Source organism: Triticum aestivum, chromosome 6A (genome assembly GCF_018294505.1).
Source record: "Triticum aestivum cultivar Chinese Spring chromosome 6A, IWGSC CS RefSeq v2.1, whole genome shotgun sequence".
In the NCBI taxonomy this organism is placed as follows: domain Eukaryota; kingdom Viridiplantae; phylum Streptophyta; class Magnoliopsida; order Poales; family Poaceae; genus Triticum; species Triticum aestivum.
In genome coordinates, this window is record NC_057809.1 from 577,152,074 (window position 1) to 577,162,274 (window position 10,201).

Consider the following 10,201-nt stretch of genomic DNA (forward strand, 5'->3'; position numbering starts at 1 on the left):
GACAATAACATAACCACAAGCAAATTAAATCAATCATAGCAATTCATCAACCACCGATAGGACAACGAAAATCTACTCAGACATCATAGGATGGCAACACATCATTGGATAATAATATGAAGCATAAAGCACCATGTTCAAGTAGAGGGTACAGCGGGTTGCGTGAGAGTGGACCGCTGTATATAGAGGGGGGAAGGTGATGGAGATGTTGGTGAAGATGGCGGAGGTGTTGGTGTAGATCGCGGTGATGATGATGGCCCCCGGTGGCACTCCGGTGCCACCGGAAGCGAGGGGGAGAGAGCCCCCCTCCTTCTTCTTCTTCCTTGACCTCCTCCCTAGATGGGAGAAGGGTTTCCCCTCTGGTCCATGGCCTCCAAGGCATGGGAGGGGCGAGAGCCCCTCCGAGATTGGATCTGTCTCTCTGTCTCTATCTGTTTCTGTGTTCTCTTCTGGCTCTATTTCACCGTTTCGTATATATATGGAGATCCGTAACTCCGATTGGCCTGAAACCTTCACCGTGATTTTTTTCTGAATATTAGCTTTCTTGCGGCAAAAGAAGAGTGTCAACCGCCTTACGGTGGGCTCACGAGGGTAGGGGCGCGCCCTAGGGGGGGCGTGCGCCCCCTGTCTCGTGACCACCTCGGGCACTGGTTCGCGTTGATTTTCCTTCCGAATTTTCCATATTTTCTAAAAATAAGCTCCGTCCGTTTTTACCCCGTTTGGACTCCGTTTGATATGGATATTATGCGAAATCAAAAACATGCAACAGATATGAACTGGCACTGGGCACTGGATCAATATGTTAGTCCCAAAAATAATATAAAAAGTTGCCAAAAAGTATATGAAAGTTGAATAATATTGGCATGGAATAATCAAAAATTATAGATACGACGGAGACGTATCAGCATCCCCAAGCTTAATTCCTGCTCGTCCTCGAGTAGGTAAATGATAAAAAAAATAATTTTTGATGTGGAATGCTACCTAGCATAATCTTGATCATATGTCTAATCATGGCATGAATATTAAGACACGAGTGATTCAAAGCAATAATCTATCCTTTGACATAAAAATAATAATACTTTAAGCATACCAACCAAGCAATTATGTCTTATTGAAATAACATAGCCAAAGAAAGCTCGTCCCTACAAAATCATATAGTCTGGCTATGCTTCATCTTCACCACACAAAGCATTCACATCATGCACAACCCCGATGACAAGCCAAGTAATTGTTTCATACTTTTTACGTTCTCAAACCTTTTCAACTTTCACGCAATACATGAGCATGAGCCATGGACATAGCACTATAGGTGGAATAGAATGGTGGTTGTGGAGAAGACAAAAAGGAGAAGATAGTCTCACATCAACTAGGCGTATCAACGGGCTATGGAGATGCCCATCAATAGATATCAATGTGAGTGAGTAGGGATTGCCATGCAACGGATGCACTAGCGTTATAAGTGTATGAAAGCTCTAACTGAAACTAAGTAGGTGTGCATCCAACTTGCTTGCTCATGAAGACCTCGGGCATTTGAGGAAGCCCATCATCGGAATATACAAGCCAAGTTCTATAATGGAAATTCCCACTAGTATATGAAAGTGATAACTCAAAAGACTCTCTATATGAAGAACATGGTGCTACTTTGAAGCACAAGTGTGGAAAAAGGATAGTAGCATTGTCCCTTTTATTTATTTATTTATTTATTTATTTGGCCTTCCTTTTTTTTATTTGGCCTTTCCTTTTTTGGGGGACAATGCTCTATTAAATGATGATCATCACACTTCTATTTACTTACAACTCAATATTACAACTCAATACTAGAACAAAGATATGACTCTATATGAATGCCTCCGGCGGTGTACCGGGATGTGCAATGATCTAGCGTAGCAATGACATCAAAAAACGGACAAGCCATGAAAACATCATGCTAGCTATCTTACGATCATGCAAAGCAATATGACAATGATGCTCAAGTCATGTATATGATGATGATGGAAGTTGCATGGCAATATATCTCGGAATGGCTATGGAAATGCCATGATAGGTAGGTATGGTGGCTGTTTTAAGGAAGGTATATGGTGGGTTTATGGTACCGGTGAAAGTTGCGCGGTACTAGAGAGGCTAGCAATGGTGGAAGGGTGAGAGTGCGTATAATCCATGGACTCAACATTAGTCATAAAGAACTCACATACTTATTGCAAAAATCTATTAGTCATCGAAACAAAGTACTACGCGCATGCTCCTAGGGGGATAGATTGGTAGGAAAAGACCATCGCTCGTCCCCGACCGCCACTCATAAGGAAGACAATCAATAAACACCTCATGCTCCGACTTCGTTACATAACGGTTCACCATACGTGCATGATACAGGACTTGCAAACCTCAACACAAGTATTTCTCAATTTGACAATTACTCGACTAGCATGATTCTAATATCACCATCTTTATATCGCAAAACTATTGCAAGGAATCAAACATATCATATTCAGCGATCTACAAGTTTATGTAGGATTTTATGACTAACCATGTGAATGACCAGTTCCTGTCATCTCTCTAAATAGATATAAGTGAAGCACGAGAGTTTAATTCTTTCTACAAAAGATATGCCCGTGCTCTAACAAATATAAGTGAAGCAAAAGAGCATTCTACAAATGGTGGTTGTCTATGTAAAGAGAAACAGGCAATCCAAACTTCAAATGATATAAGTGAAGCACATGAAGCATTCTATAAAGTCATACTCAAAAGATATAAGTGAAGTGCAAAGAGCATTCTATAAATCAACCAAGGACTATCTTATACCAACATGGTGCATAAAAAGAAAAATAAAAACCTAAATGCAAAAGACGCTCCAAGACTTGCACATATCGCATGAACGAAACGAATCCGAAGACATACCGATATTTGTTGAAGAAAGAGGGGATGCCTCCCCAGCATCCCCAAGCTTAGACGCTTGAGTCTCCTTGAATATTTACTTGGGGTGCCTCGGGCATCCCAAGCTTTAGCTCTTGCCTCTCTTCCTTTTTCTCACATCGAGACCTTCTCAATCATCGAACACTTCATCCACATAAAACATCAACAGAAAACTCGGTAAGATCCGTTAGTATAATAAAGCAAATCACTACTCTAAGTACTTTTGCAAACCAATTCATATTTTGTTTTTGCATTGTGTCTACTGTAATATAACTTTTTCATGGCTTAATCCACTGATATAAATTGATAGTTTCATCAAAACAAGCAAAATATGCATCAAAAACAGAATCTGTCTAAAACAGAAAAGTCTGTAGCAATCTGAACATTCACCATACTTTTGATACTTGAAAAATTCTACCAAAATTAGAAAAAATAAAAAATTTGTATAGAAATACATTGCAAAAAGAATCAGAACCATTCGATGTTCCAGCTAAAAATGTAAAATCGTGCACTACAGCCAAAGTTTCTGTCCTGCACCGTACAAACCAACAAGAATTGTAACCATCCTAAAGACAAACCTTGGCACATTATTTTTATAATACAATGGAATTATACAAGGGGATAATTATTTTTGTTGAAAATTTCTGTAATCAAGATTCACAAAGTTTCCGTGAGCATGAACAAAGTTAAAGGCTAGCTCCCACTTCAACAGTGCTTGTCTCTATCACTTTCACTTTTCTTTTTGAAATTTTTTTGGGTTCCCCTCTTTATTTTTGTTGTTTTTAAACTATATGAAAGCACTCAACAGAAATAAATGACTCTCTAAAACTTCCGGGTTGTCTCCCTGGCAGCGCTTTCTTTAAAGCCATTAAGCTAGGCATATAGTGCTCGAGTAGTGAATCCACCCGGATCCCAAGGTATATCAAAGCCAATTTTAATTAACAATGATTTGTAATTTAGTAGTGAGCACAAAGTAAAATATATCATGTAACAACGAAGTCTAACTCTCTTCCTATGCATCGGCATATCATAAAAGAACAATTCATGCACACAAAGTAAAGGCCAATGCATAGTATAAACAGTTTCTTGCAATTTTATCGTATTGTAAACATAGAGAGGTGGAGATATAGTTCCTCTCTCATAATAATTGCAAGTTGGAGTATCAAGCACATGCGTATTATATTCATCAAAATCATCATGTGTAGTAGTAAAGGCAACCCATTAAAATAATCCTTAATAAGTGCAAACTTCTCCGATATAGTGTAGTCGGGAGAATTCAAAAGGATAATAGAACTATCATGTGTGGGTGCAATAGCAACAATTTCATGTTTAACATAAGGAACTATAGCAAGTTCATCTCCATAAGCATATTTCAAGAGAGAATCAAAGGGATCGTAACAATCATCATAGCAATCATCCTTCGGCAAGCACGAAGGAAAATTAAACAATGTATGAGTTGAAGAGTTACTCTCATTAGAAGGTGGGCACGGGTAGCTAATCCACTCTTCCTCCTTTTGTTCTTCGCTCTCCTCATCATCTTTTTCATCCAATGAGCTCACAGTTTCATCAATTTCTTCTTCCATAGACTCCTGCAAAATATTAGTCTCTTCTTGGACAGCGGAGTAGTACTCAATATATGGTTCAACATAGGCATTAGAAGCATAATTATCATAGCAATATTTAAATATGGCAAAATTTTCATATTTGTGAAGAGTAGCATCATACTTTTCAATCAAAGAAGCAATTTCAAAAGCACCCTTAAAAGCAACAAATTCTTCAATTTGTTGAACATCATAGTAATTATAAACACCCTTAGCATATGAAGATAAGATTCCATTATCAATAAACTCACATTGCTAGGGAAGGTGTTTCTTAGGGTTTTCAGAACAACAAGTAAAATCATATATTTCACATAAATTCCAAGCATAGCATTGCAAATGTTGAATTTGACCCCATAATAGTTTCCCTTTTTCAGATATACGGTGTCGCACATAACAAGCATGCTCACCTAAAGATTTGCCCTCAACTAAGCTAGTTGGGCTTTCGACACGAGCGCAAAGGGATCGAAGACGATCCAAGTAATAAGCTTCAACAGTGTGATAGATTTTGATTGGTTCTTCAACCATTGGTTCAGTGTACAACTAATTTTTTGGTATTTTGCATTTCCTACCCATAACTAAAGATAGAAAACAACTAAGAACAGCAAATAAAAATTACTTAGTGATAAAGCAAACAAGCACACACGAGAATATTCACCCCACGCTATTGCTCCCCGGCAACGGTGCCAGAAAAAGGTCTTGATAACCCACAAGTCTAGAGGATCGCAACAGTTTTCGATAAGTAAGAGTGTCGAACCCAACGAGGAGCTAAAGGTAGAAAAATATTCCCTCAAGTTCTATCGACCACCGATACAACTCTACACACGCTTGACGTTCGCTTTACCTAGAACAAGTATGAAACTAGAACTACTTTGTAGGTGTTGTTGGATAGGTTTGCAAGATAATAAAAGAGCACGAAAATAAAACTAGGGGCTGTTAAGGTAAAGAAGCAACTAAAGTAAATATAGCGAGTGTGGAAAAGTGGTGGTAGGAGTTGCGAAATTGCCCCTAAGCAATTGACTACTTTACTAGACCGATAGCAAGTATTATGAGGCCACTGCTAGCATGTCATCCCTGACTTGGAATTCTATGCACTTATGATTGGAACTATTAGCAAGCATCCGCAACTACTAATGTTCATTAAGGTAAAACCCAACCATAGCATTAATATATATTGGTCCCCCTTCAATCCCGTATGCATCAATTTCTATGCTAGGTTGAAGCTTCTGTTACTCTTGCCCTCCAATACATAGTCTTATCAACATACAATTAACCCTAGGGTGTGATCCACGCGCACAATCATATGATGGGCACCAAAGGACAGCAACATAACCACAAGCAAATTAAATCAATCATAGCAATTCATCAACCACCGATAGGACAATGAAAATCTACTCAGACATCATAGGATGGCAACACATCATTGGATAATAATATGAAGCATAAAGCACCATGTTCAAGTAGAGGGTACAACGGGTTGCGGGAGGGTGGACCGCTGTAGATAGAGGGGGGAAGGTGATGGAGATGTTGGTGAAGATGGCGGAGGTGTTGGTGTAGATCGCGGTGATGATGATGGCCCCCGGTGGCACTCCGGTGCCACCGAAAGCGAGGGGGAGAGAGCCCCCCTCCTTCTTCTTCTTCCTTGACCTCCTCCCTAGATGGGAGAAGGGTTTCCCCTCTGTTCCATGGCCTCCATGGCATGGGAGGGGCGAGAGCCCCTCCGAGATTGGATCTGTCTCTCTGTCTCTATCTGTTTCTACGTTCTCTTCTGGCTCTGTTTCACCGTTTCGTATATATATGGAGATCCGTAACTCCGATTGGCCTGAAACCTTCGCCGTGATTTTTTTCCGAATATTAGCTTTCTTGCGGCAAAAGAAGAGCGTCAACCGCCTTACGGTGGGCTCACGAGGGTAGGGGCGCGCCCTAGGGGGGCGCCCCCCTGTCTCGTGACCACCTTGGGCACTGGTTCGCGTTGATTTTCCTTCCGAATTTTTCATTTTTCCAAAAATATGCTCCTTCCGTTTTTATCCCGTTTGGACTCCGTTTGATATGGATATTCTGCGAAACCAAAAACATGCAACAGACAGGAACTGGCATTGGGCACTGGATCAATATGTTAGTCCCAAAAATAATATAAAAAGTTGCCAAAAAGTATATGAAAGTTGAATAATATTGGCATGGAACAATCAAAAATTATAGATACGACGGAGACGTATCAACCAGCCCAATGCCTTTTAGTTAGTGATGCATTGTATCTAGCCAATAAAGTCACTGCTAATGACATACCAGGCCTGTTGCAGTTTGCTAGATACACCAGTGCCCTCATTACACCGTGATATGGAAACTCGCGTCCGAATATCTCTTCATCACTTTCGTTAGGCCTTAATGGGTCCTTATCTCTAGTAATCCAAAGATCTCAAAACCATAGTTATTTAATGGATATGACTTATCCATGTTGAACTTTCAACATTCTTTTGGATAAATGTGGACTGATGAACAAGTATTCCCGAAGGAATATGCTCAAGTTCCAAACTCAAGCAATGTTTGGTCTCAATCAAATCTTGCATCTTATAGTTCATCTTAAGATGATATGATTGTATCATGTATCTCTCATGTAGCTCCAATGATACTCAGATCATGAACTTATACAGAAATTGTACAAAATCCCTCTTTGGATTTCTTGATGAACATACATGAACAATCATCAATGTTTGAGTAACCTAATAAAGGAACTCGCTCAGTCGGTTCTACCACATCATTGCCGACTACTTCAAGTCATAATGACTTCTGAAGCTTTACACAACACATGTTGTGATTAAATTCAGAATTTCCATTCCTTCTGAATTATCATAGAGATATCTGAATCAAGTGACTCATACAGTTATTCAGTCACAATATCCATCAGCTGGATATACAAATTCATCATTCACTGCCAATGATATGAAATATTGGAACATTAATCCACTCATAACAGGAGAACATGTTTCATCTTAAACGATGAAGGGTCTCTGCGTGAACCCATGTGCTACAAGCCTCGCTTCATGTCTCACCACCTCATTGTTTTCATTCCTCTCATGAACAAAAACACATTATGATCCCCCAGGGAACACATTCAGAGGAGTGGTACTACTGATCAGGTCAATACCCCTCTTCTTAAGAGCGCGTGCCTCCTCACTTGCTGCCTTCCCTTGGATTAATCAGAGCGTCCAAGACACTCAGCCATGCATGGAGTTAAGTTGTAGATCCAATTCTGAAAGTGTTAGTGATCGACTAGAGGGGGGTGAATAGGCGATTTTTATGAAAGTCTTCAAAACATGGAAGTTTCGACGACAAACGATAGAAATAAACCTATTACCATGCAGCGGAAGGTAGACTACACTAGGCAAACCATAGTCAAGTATTCAAGGAAGTGAAAGCACAATGACTAATAGCAGCTAGGCAGTAAAGATCAGGTAGGAAGATATAGTGAAGCCAATCAGAACAAGCAGTCACTCAATGAAGACAAAAGATAGTGCAATCATGCAATGACTTCACCAGGGTCAACAGTAAGTAAAGGAATGGGAAGGATGAAACCAGTGACTCGTTGAAGACAATGATTTGTTGGACCAGTTTCAGTTGCTATGACAACTGTACGTCTAGTTAGGGAGGCTAAGATTCAACTCAAAAGACCGCGTCTTCACCTTATTCCCCTTGAGCTAAGGACACCCAGTCCTTGCCCAATCACTCTGGTAAGTCTTCAAGGTAGACTTTTAAACCTTCACAGACTTCATTCATCGATGATCCATAATGACTCTTGGATGCTCAGAACGCGACGCCTAACCGGCTGGAGGATTCACAGTCCTCAAGTGTAATAAGTCTTCAGATCACACAGACAAGAAGACTTCAGTGATGCCTAACACTCTTTGGCTCTAGGTGGTTAGGGCTTTATCCTCGCAAGGAATTCTCTCTCAAAGGCTTCGAGGTGGGTTGCTCTCAAACGACAAAAGCCGTACACTAACTCTGAGCAACCAACCATTTATGGTTGTAGGGGGTGGGATATTTATAGCCACTAGGCAACTCGGCCTGATTTGTCCGAAATGACCCTCGGTCACTAAGGAACTGACACGTGTTCCAATGGTCAGATTTCAAACACACACGGCAACTTTACTTGGGCTACAAGCAAAGCTGACTTATCCAACTCTGGACAAGATTTGCTCTCATAGTCTTCGCTCGAAGACATAGGATTTTGGTTAAGCATCACTTCAGTCATTCTGACTAGTTCTCTTGGACCCCACTTAACAGTACGATGGTTCCTATGACTCAACAAAGAAGAAAAAGAACGACGAAACAACTAAGTCTTCGCGCTCCATAGTCTTCATGCGATGTCTTCTCTTGTCATAGACTTCAATGTGAATGTCTTCACATACCACCTTTGACTTCAATGTCTTCATACATTTTTAGGGGTCATCTCTGGTAGGAAAACCGAATCAATCAGGGACTTCTACATGTGTTATCCTGCAATTCTCACAAACACATTAGTCCCTCAACTAGGTTTGTCGTCAATACTCCAAAACCAACTAGGGGTGGCACTAGATGCACTTACAATCTCCCCCTTTTTGGTGATTGATGACAAACTGGTTGAAGTTTTCAACGGGGAATAAAATATGTGAATTTGTAAAGAATAGGGTATTGTCTTCATAAGTTGCAAGGGCTCCCCTGAAGATGCGCATATAAGTAGTTTGCTTTTGGAATGCAAATGCACATGGCAGGTTGTACTTGTGGAGATCCTCTTCAACCTATGATGACAAGTCATTATGCAAGATATGATGTAACGAAGATAATGACATGCATAATGAAAAATGGACGTCTGCAAAATGATCTAAGTGCAGAATTTATCGTCGCACTTGCGGCATTTATCATCGCATCACAGAATAGCAAATAAGTAGCAGACAACCATCGAGTTTAAGTGTTACAACTCAAAGAACCAAATGTATCGAAAATGAGAGTTGTAAGCACTTGGCAAAAGTAGCAAAAAGTAAATCAACCACCCATATAGACCCGCTTGAAGACTATCAACTCATATGCTTCTCCCCCTTTTGTCAGTAAGGACCAAAAAGGTTTGAAGACATAGAGCACCTACTCGTTCCCTTAAGGAGTTGGTGAAGCAGCAGGGTCGTCGGTGTTGGTTGGCGGTGCAGACGAACTTGGTGCAGTGTTGATTCACGCTGAAGGTGGAGGAGGTGAAGTTGCATCATCTTGGTCATCGATGACTCTGGCATTTACGGTTGCAGCTGAGGACGAGTATTCAGAGTCTTCAAGTGAGGGAGTCTGACGCAAGTGAGCATTTCTGGGAGGAGTTGAGTCAAACTTGAAGCGTTCGGTGAAGCCATCGTCGTGCAGATCAACTTCAGCACTTAGTAGGGTCAAACTCTTCCACGACCTCCGACAGGTTTCATGAGTGACAAAGGCATTCTTGGTGGCAAGATTGCGAATGCGGTTGACATCCACCAATAGGCTTTGCATCTAACGCTTAAGCCAGTCGTGATGTTTGTCCTATTTCTGATGCAGCACGATGAGAAGCTCTCGGTCATTAAGGACACGAGATCGTCTTTGAGGCCTTTGCGCAATGGTGCTACCAGTGACATCGGTTTGAGCACGAGGGACACGTGTGTTTCCAGCCAGGGGATAAACACGAGAGATGGCTGGAATCCCTT